At 39.2% G+C, this 8,584-nt stretch overlaps 1 pseudogene; it reads left to right on the top strand.

The window, feature by feature from the left end:
* The first annotated feature begins 5,409 nt into the window (after positions 1-5,409).
* LOC150039140 (nuclear receptor corepressor 1 pseudogene) lies at positions 5,410-6,282 on the top strand (annotated as a pseudogene).
* Positions 6,283-8,584: the final 2,302 nt, after the last annotated feature.

Genomic DNA, 8,584 nt, shown 5'->3' with positions numbered 1-8,584 from the left:
TGGGTTAAACAGGATACAATGTTTACAATGTAAACAGCTCTATGCATTTCAATATCAAATTATTAATGCAAATTTCATTTAGAAAATACTTTTTCTACTTTAGAAAAATACTTTTTACCAGTTTCTCTTTAAAGCAATGCAATAACCCTTTGAGACATTGTAAAACATTTTAACCTAATAATTTTTCTTGAAGTTTAGACTTAGATTTACCCAATTGCCTTTTTGTTTCAAGTATACAGCATGCAGATAATTTAACCTTGAACATGTTCATTCACTCATTCACACATTCATACTCAAAGATCTTAAAGCGCGCAAAATTAATATCGGCCGTTCATTTTCCGGAAGTTTGTGTCAAGAGAGCTTTGCCAATTTTACTCTTGCAGGTGAGAACCAGGTTCTAAACAAAACTTTTTACAAGGCAACTTGGCAGTGATTTATTTTTCTAGGGCTTGTTACAACTGCCCAGAATACACACACAAAGATTGCAAGGATCCATATTTAAGATTGGTACCAATTTTGAAAACAAAACCAGACAACAAAAAAACACCTCATAAAACAAGACAGAAGCAGAGACCTTTAAGTACCCCAAATTTTGATGGCATACATGGCAGCAGTCACAGACTGTCCCATATTAATAGTCAGTCCCCAGTCCCGTCACCATAAACACAACAATTAAACAGAAACAAAGGGCAACACACTTCAGAAAGTCATCCATCTGTCTTTGCGGACTTCCACTGACAGATTGCTGGCCACGGTCCGCACATCCTTCCAGGGCTGTAAAGTTAAACTTAAAGGGGTTGTCACAGTCTGTCCCATGTTAGTAGTCAGTTTCAGTCCCGTCACAATTAGCACAAGAAACAAAAATACACAACAGACAAAAAAACTTCCCAATACGGCTTCTTTCCAAAACCGAAAGTAAACTGGTGTTTGGAAGAAACCCAGACGTTTCCCTTATCAGCTGGACTGAAGAGTCCTCAGACTGAGGCGAAGCCCCAAAAGGGGAAACCAGACGGGTCAGAAATCTGACCCCAGATGCCCCAGGGACGTCTCCCAGGGGCTGCGGTTGGGAGTACGAGCTCGTCAGCTCCTCCACGGGTCCGCCAGATACAGACTGCCGAATCACAGATTCCAGAAATACAGATTGACACGGCCGAGCCACAGATTCCAGAAATACTCTTAACATAGGACAAGACATACAAAAGACAACATGCCAGAAATACTCTTACTCTTAACATAGGACAAGACATACAAAAGACAACAGAAATTTGCTGGCCAGCTTACCTCCCGGAGGTGGGTCGGTGGTCCCTGGGTAGGGGTCTCCTATCTCGCTGGGGCCTCCAAATGTTAGACTCCCGACTCAGCGGGATGTCTTCCAGACGGAGCCCCTTTCCCAAGGAACAGCGAGTCCACGCAGTCGGATGCAATCAGCAAGAGGTTTATTTGGGGACACGGGCGCGCCCGGGGGCAACAAGATCTCCTAGGAGACTTGCGCGCCTAGGCTGGGGAGAGGGGGATATTTATGGGTGGCTGAAGCAGGTTACAGAAGCAGAAGCATAGTTACAGGGTAATGATTGATTATGATCACATTAGGTAAGACTCAGCTAGGGGTTTATTGTATTTTCCACTTGGTTAAACAGGCAGTTGACTGCATGTCTTGTTTCTGGCCATATTTTATTGTTTTATTCCTGGAATTTCCCCCTCTTATTCAGGTTCATAAGGTATACAGTTTCACTGACTCGAACCAACTCAAACTGCACATCCTGTTGGCTGTTTTTCAGCCCATTGTATAAACTGCAGCTACTTGCACTATTCTAAAGGCCATTCTTTTAAGACTTTGGATTATGTTTGTGTTGTGAAAGTACTTTTGAGTGGTTGCTATTGGTTACTATTACATTATGGGGAGATTTTATATTTCTCACACTTATTATGTCAGTTTTTACATTTAATGGTCTAAAGGGAAATTATCCTTTCCACTGGATTTTTTTTGGTGGCATTATTTAACAAGTGTGTAGGTTATTCACTTAAAACTTAAAAAAAATCTGGTATATAGATGTCTTTTTTTCCTTTCTTCTTTCTAATTTTATTGATTTATGTCTTTTGTCTTTTGCCTTGATTAGTTCAACAGGTATTTGTCTCTTGAATTCCTCTTCCCAGAGAACCAGGTTTTGTTTTGTATTTTAATGTTCCCTGTTTTGTTTGTCTGTGTTTACATTGTTTTCTGTTGTTTTACCTTTTTTCTTTAGATTTAAAGTGAGATATCTATCTTTTTTGCTTTCATAATTTTATATTCTAGAGCCATCTAATATTTTGTCAGTACTGGGGCTTGCACTCAGGGCCTGGGAACTGTCCTTGTGCTTTATCAAGGTGAGCGCTCTATCACTTAAGCCACAGCACCACTTGCAGCTTCTTCTGTGTATGTAATACCAAGGAATTGAACCCAGGGCTTCATGCATACTAAGCAAGCACTCTACCCCTAGGCCACACTCCCAGTGCCCATCTAATGTTTCAACTAAACAAAACATATCTGCTATGCTAGCATACCCTAGAGTAATTATGTTAAACTATGTTGTAACTTTATTATTTACCTGAGTCTGATTTTTATTATTATCACAAAATAGCCACAGATTTTTTTCTTTTTGGTAAATAGAATTTTAACTGTTCAGAGAAGTTACACTTTTGGGTTCCTCCTCTAAGGGTATCCTTTGTGAGTACTAGAGTCCTGTATAGTTTATCATGTTCAGTTATATTTTAGATCTGGTTTCTACATATAAGAAAAAAACATAAATAATTTGACCCTCTAAGCTTAACATACCTCACTTAGTATGGTTTATTCTAGGTCCATCTATTTCCCTGCAAATGAAATAATCTTACTATTTTTAATAGATGAATAAAATTCCATTGTCTGTATGTGCATATATGTATATATATACATACATACATACATACATACATACATACATACATACATACATACATATATTTAGAGAGAGAGAAGGAGAGAGATCGTATTTTATTTATCCATTCATCTGTTGATGGGCATCTGGGCTGTTTCCATAATTTGGCTACTGTGAATAGTGTGGCAAGGGTAATGAGTGTTTTTTTTGTCTTTACCATAGCCTTACTTGTTATGTTCTGGGTAGGTGGCCAGGAGTGGTATAGCCATGTCATAATTGGAGATAAGAGTCTCATGTTCTTTAGTGCCATGGTGGCTTTGAACCTTGCTCCTCAGATCTCAGGCTCCTGAGTAGCTGGGATTATAGGCATGAGCCAAGATGCCTGGCTTTGATGTTTAGTTTTTGTGAGGAAACTCCAATCCAAATTTAATTCCCACTAAAATAATTTATTCAGCTGTGTTGAAAGCCCAAAAGCATGGTACAGCTGGTGAGCAGCTATCTTGCTGCATTACAACATGTTGAGGGTATCCTATGATGTACATTTGCTCAGGTCTCTCTTTTTTTAAAGAGACACTGATGACATCATAGGATCCCTATTCTCATGTCCTACTCCAAATCTAATCATCTCCAAATACACTTCACATATGAACTAGGGGATTCATTTTCTAAAATTTAAATTTTGAGGGGGGACAATTTAAACATTAACACTTTGGGGCATTCTTTTCTTCACACACATAATATAGTGAAGCATGAAAGTGAAAAATGTAGATTTCTCATAACACTGGGTGTGTTAGAATCCCAATTTATATGTTAACTCACATGTGATGTCATGAAGACTGGATAAAGTACCCTGGGGAAAGATTTTGTTTATATCACTCTAAATGTGTTTGCAGAAAAGTTGTTTGTAGAAAAGTTCCTTGGGGAAGTATTCTAACATGGTGGAATATTGGTGGAGTAGTGGTTTAACCATTGGATATTTGGGTGTTGTAAATCTTTCAGCAAGGGGATATGAGATGAAGCTGATACATACTTTGTGCTGTGTTGCATAGTCCTTGGTCTTGGCTGTGGTGGTTATGTTTTGTGTTTGCTCTAATGTCTTCCTTTATAAAGCATGACCTTCCCTATCTATGAATTTCTTCTCTCTAGACATGGTATAAACTGTCTTATATCTTCCTGGATATTTTCCCTTTCTTCTATTCTCTTTTGGTTGTTGGGTGTGCCATGTTTTTAATGGTGTAGTACAAACATTCTTATTTTAACCATTAAGATTATCATTTTAAGACACTGAGAAAAGTTTTCATGCAACAACTTAGTTGAAATTTGGTAATATTAAGTTCTCTTTGCATATGAGAAGTTCTTTTTAACTCTTCCTTTTTATTCTTTATTAATGTAGCCTGTGACTTAAGTTGTTGAATATTTTCTTGGATGATGTATTTTCTTTCGAGATTAGTCTAGTTATAGTTACTAACAAAACCCCTTGTTCTCTGCTCATTCTCATTTTGAGTTTGTTCTCTGTTAGTTTCTTTTGTTTATTTGTCATCACTAAGTAGTTGTACAAAGTGTTTACAATTCCATAAGTCATGAGTATAATTCCTTTTGGTAAAAATCACTCCCCCTACCCTCAAATTACATAGTTCACATTTTTACATAATGTATATCAAATATAATGACTGCATTTTTTAATATTTCCTCCATTTGTGTGCTCATCCTTTCCCTTCCCGTCCATAAAACATGTTTCTTCTTCCTGATACTCACTCTGATAAAGAGTACTTCAGTTGTTCAGAGGAGTTGCACCTTTGGATCTCTCACAGAAATATATGTTTCTGTAGTCAGTTTGCTTCTGTGCAAATGCACAAAACCCTGTATATGTTATCATGCATGAGATACTTCCAATGTAAGTCCTTTGAACAACTTAACTTAAGTCTATCAAAACGTTTATCAGGAAGCTGGAATTTGAGTTTTGGGGGATGAGGTCAAGGGAAAGGGTGAGCCAAATGCAGAGGGGGCATAGCAGATATAGTCATAATATTTAATGTATGGAACTAGGAAAATTAAGAGGATGCATGGAGTTGAGAGAGATGGGTAAGAATGATGAAAGGAATGATACCGATCAAGGTGCATTGTACTCATACAATGACCTGCTGAATTGAAACCCCTTTGTAAAACTACTTAAAGATAATTAAAACAAATAAAAGAGCGTATTAGCCTTTGGACAGAAGTTCTAAGTAAATAAGATGTCCTTCCCAGAGTCAAGATGGCGGCCAAGGTGGCGAAGCCGCAGCAGCAGCGGCGAAGGCGGCAGCGGTGAAGGCGGCAGCGGCTGGAGTGAGCGCCCGACTCGTCGCTCCGAGCGAGGGCTTGTACAGGGCCTCGAGCCGGGGCCGCGCCCTGATCCTCAGCCCGTAGCGGGCGGGGGCGCCGGCTCCCACGTCCTGCCAGCTCTGGGTGGTTTCCTAGAAACATGATTGATTGTTGGACTTGATCTCACAACCCAGTGAGGATTACTTAAGTGATAATGTCAAGTTCAGGATTTCCTCCCAACCAAGGAGCATTCAGTACAGAACAAAGTCGTTATCCTCCCCATTCTGTCCAGTACTCCTTTCCTAGTACCCGTCACCAGCAGGAATTTGCGGTTCCTGACTATCGTTCTTCTCATCTTGAAGTTAGTCAGGCATCACAGCTCTTACAACAACAGCAACAGCAGCAGCTTCGAAGGCGACCTTCCTTGCTTTCAGAATTTCACCCAGGTTCTGACAGGCCCCAAGAAAGGAGAACTGGATATGAACAGTTTCACACAGGCCCATCCCCAGTGGATCACGAGTCATTGGAATCCAAGCGACCACGTCTGGAGCAGGTTTCTGAGTCCCATTTTCAGCGTGTTAGTGCTGCTGTTTTACCTTTAGTGCACACACTGCCAGAGGGGTTGAGGTCTTCTGCAGATGCTAAGAAGGATTCAGCTTTTGGAGGCAAACATGATACTCCCTCTTCTCCAATTGCTGGGCAACCATGTGCAGATGATCAAAATGCTTCTCCTTCAAAGCTTTCAAAGGAAGAGTTAATACAGAGTATGGATCATGTTGATCGAGAAATTGCAAAAGTAGAACAGCAGATCCTTAAACTGAAAAAAAAAAAACAACAGCTTGAAGAAGAAGCAGCTAAACCTCCTGAGCCTGAGAAGCCTGTATCCCCTCCTCCAGTGGAGCAGAAACATCACAGTATTGTCCAAATGATTTATGATGAGAATCAGAAAAAAGCAGAAGAAGCTCATAAAATTTTTGAAGGCCTTGGGCCTAAAGTTGAATTGCCACTGTATAACCAGCCATCAGACACCAAGGTGTATCATGAGAACATCAAGACTGGAGTACATGCAAGGCGCATGATGAAGTAAGATAATGAAGCTTTTTCATTTAAGACTAGTGATGACACCGTCCCCCACCAAGCCACATCTGCCATTGCAAAGTAGAAGTGTCACGGATCATTTTATCATTATTCAAAATCCTATTCTAGGGAAATCCCTTCCATGACTCTTTCTAATGACGGTATTTGTAGATCCTTCTGCCATTTAATGTCCTGGTGCCCTGGAAGGCTCAGGCACCTCATGTCGGTGAGGAGGCTGCTCCAGAATGTAGTTTGCTCAGCCTTACTCATCCTAGTACCAGGCCTTTATGGATGCAGATCTTGGAATAAGAAAATAAGTGAAAAGAAAACTTAATTTCTTGATCTGATTGAAGAGAGGAACCTAGATAGATATCTTTTTTTTAAGTATTGTACTTTAAGAGCATTTTCATTGAATTATTCTTACTTGGTGACAAATGTGATATTTCTGTTACACGTTTTATTAAATATAACTGATTACTAATGAGCACATTGCTATATATATTCTAAGAGTGTGTGCAATAGTTAACTACTTTGCAGAACTGGTGGCAAATATAATTTGCATGGTAGTGTGCATGAAAATAATTGAATTTGGAATTTAAACTTTTGTTAAGTAGTTATGAACGTCACATATGAAGATTTTTTTCTGTGAGATACTACTCTGGTCTCAGGAATCATTAGGAGTAGAGTAGGCTAAAACTTGTAAAATGTCTTGTTTTAGAATTGTTTTAATTGTTTAAACCTTTTTTTAACAGATAAAATTTAGTTCTTTCAATGACTTTTTTCCCATAAAGTTTTGGTTATGTTTATGTTTTTGTCTTCTTATAAGTTGAAGAGCAGCTCTGTCCTTGATTTATTTCATGTTATCCACATTATCTATTTGGTGCTTGTCACACTGTCCTCAGAGTGGTAACCAAGTATTGGATTCATTTAAATTCTTTGAAAGCATTTAAAATTACACAGTTCAGCAATACTGAAAAGTAAATAAATGGACCAAGTCTCATGAGGCAAGCTGGCAACTTCCTTTAAAGTATAAATGCAAGCCGGGCATGGTGGCTCATGCCTGCAATCCTAGCTACTCAGGTGGCTGAGATCTGAGGATTGTGGATCAAAGCCAGCCAGGGCACGAAAGATAGAGACTCTTATCTCCAATTAACTTCTAAAAAAACTGGAAGTGGTGGTGTGGCTCAAGGAGTAGGGTGGTAGCCTTGAGCTGAAAAACTCAGAGACAGTGCCCAGGCCCAGGCAGAGTTCACGCCCCATGACTGACCCCCCCCCCAAAAAAAAATTACACTTGGCTGTTATTTGCTCTAATTGGAATTAGGGAAAATTGAATGTATGATGCTTTCACTATATGTTGTCTTTGGAATATTTACTGAGCTGCGTGCATATATATTAAGTCATTCTATAGCTATATTCTTTCATTACTGTCATTTGCTTTGTATGAAATAGCAAATGTACCTTTCAATAATACTTTTAATCTCTTGGCTACTCTTCTTTTTTTTTTTTTTTTGCCAGTCCTGGGCTTGAGCTCAGGGCCTGAGCACTGTCCTTGGACTTTCTCAAGGCTAGAGCTCTACCACTTGAGCCTCAGCACCACTTCTGGCTTTTTTCTATGTATGTGGTACCGAGGAATCGAACCCGGGTCTTCATGCATGCTAGTCAAGCACTTTAACCACTAGGCCACACTCCTGGCCCTTGGCTACTCTTCTTATATAGCTATCTTTTAATTGTGCATGCTTATTTGAGTATAAGCAGTGCCACTGTTAGTCTTAAGTGACAGATCATTCAAAAAAAATTGCATCTAGTTGCGTTGGCTTTCTATTTTATTTGAATAATAAGCTTGACTTCCTTTCTGGAAGTAGGTGGGGTGTAAATATTTATATTTGAACCTTCATGTCTCTATTTTTGAAGTCATAGTGTTTCCAATTTAAACCTGTTGAGGTATAGTGGAAATCTTGTCTGTCACATGCCCTCCATTATTTCTTAGAGTGGGTTGTGTCATCTGTAATAGAAGAAAATCATCTGTTTAAAGCAGAAATCACCTCTCTCCAAATGTGTTCCTGTACATTTTTCTCATAGTATAGAGGCCATGGCCAGCTTGTTACCTGAGTAGGGAGGTACCTGTAAAACTTTTTCCCCCCCCTGGTTTTGCCCTGGTTTCCTTTATCCATTATGTGACTAGGTAATTCGAAAATTAAAATGTTATAGCTAATTTAAAAAAAAAATAAGATGTCCTTCCCAATATGGGGAGCATGATCTTGATGTGAACCTTGAACAGAAAATCAATGGAATCCAGTGGGCCTCGAACTGCA

The sequence above is a fragment of the Megascapheus bottae genome, unplaced genomic scaffold (genome assembly GCF_031878675.1).
Source record: "Megascapheus bottae isolate mThoBot1 unplaced genomic scaffold, mThoBot2.hap1 HAP1_SCAFFOLD_76, whole genome shotgun sequence".
In the NCBI taxonomy this organism is placed as follows: Eukaryota; Metazoa; Chordata; class Mammalia; order Rodentia; family Geomyidae; genus Megascapheus; species Megascapheus bottae.
This window is presented reverse-complemented; position numbering and strand designations above follow the sequence as displayed.